This window comes from Oncorhynchus gorbuscha, unplaced genomic scaffold, assembly GCF_021184085.1.
Source record: "Oncorhynchus gorbuscha isolate QuinsamMale2020 ecotype Even-year unplaced genomic scaffold, OgorEven_v1.0 Un_scaffold_21636, whole genome shotgun sequence".
In the NCBI taxonomy this organism is placed as follows: domain Eukaryota; kingdom Metazoa; phylum Chordata; class Actinopteri; order Salmoniformes; family Salmonidae; genus Oncorhynchus; species Oncorhynchus gorbuscha.
Window position 1 is genome coordinate 1 of NW_025762795.1, and position 926 is coordinate 926.

Below are 926 nucleotides of genomic sequence, written 5' to 3' on the forward strand. Positions count from 1 at the left end.
TATGGCTCCATAGCTCAGTGGTTAGAGCACTGGTCTTGTAAACCAGGGGTCGTGAGTTCAATTCTCACTGGGGCCTTGATTTTGACTCTACCCTCTGTGACATTAATATGAAACTTTACACAGTGCAGCACAGGGTGGGAGCTCAATACAGCAGAAAGTTCTAAATGTGACATCAAACTGAGAGTATCACCCTGCAAAAACAGTTCTCTGCTGTACTACTACTGCAAGCGACATTGCCAAACAACCTGAGGATATGATTCCACGTTTGCCGATTGCCAATTTTGTCCTGGGCCGCACATCATGATTATAAAAGGGCTGAAACTAGAGACAGGAGTAGCAGAGGTCATGTAAACCAGCGATGCATGTTGAAAGAATAACAACGTTAACTAGACCTTTTCCTTATATTAACTGTAAGATAAAAGCTGTATTTAAATCCAAACGGGTTTTCCAGCAGATTAGTTACAATGACTCACCCCATGAACAAGAATATACTTTTGCCCTTTATTGATAGTGCAACCTCTCACTTTCGGATATTTGAAAATGTAATCATCTCCAGAATATCACTGTTTGTAAACAAGCCATAGAACACTGGTTGCAATTTCAGTTTAATCTACCAGAAAAGAATGAAGAAATTGGCCTATTTCAAGAAATATTATGCCTAAAGTCAAATATACTAATAGTTTTTTTTAAACGTCATTAGGGATTTTTTTTTTTTTACAAATTGTGTAACAATTGTTGAATGATATCACAAAGACCACTTGTGGAGTTATTGTCTCACGTGCAGCTAACAAAAAGTAAACAGGATGGTTTTCAGAGATTGGTGGGAGGGGTTGAGGGTAGCTGAAGGGTGGGACTCAAAATGTAAAAAAATATATGACTAATGTCAAATATACTGTGTCCGTAATATGTTTATAGTATGTATAAGA

General features: G+C 37.6%; 1 non-coding gene across 1 annotated transcript; it reads left to right on the forward strand.

Moving 5' to 3' along the window:
• The first annotated feature begins 3 nt into the window (after nucleotides 1-3).
• On the forward strand, nucleotides 4-76 carry trnat-ugu. Its single transcript has one exon. It is a non-coding gene; the product is annotated as a tRNA-Thr (tRNA).
• The last annotated feature ends 850 nt before the right edge of the window (nucleotides 77-926 follow it).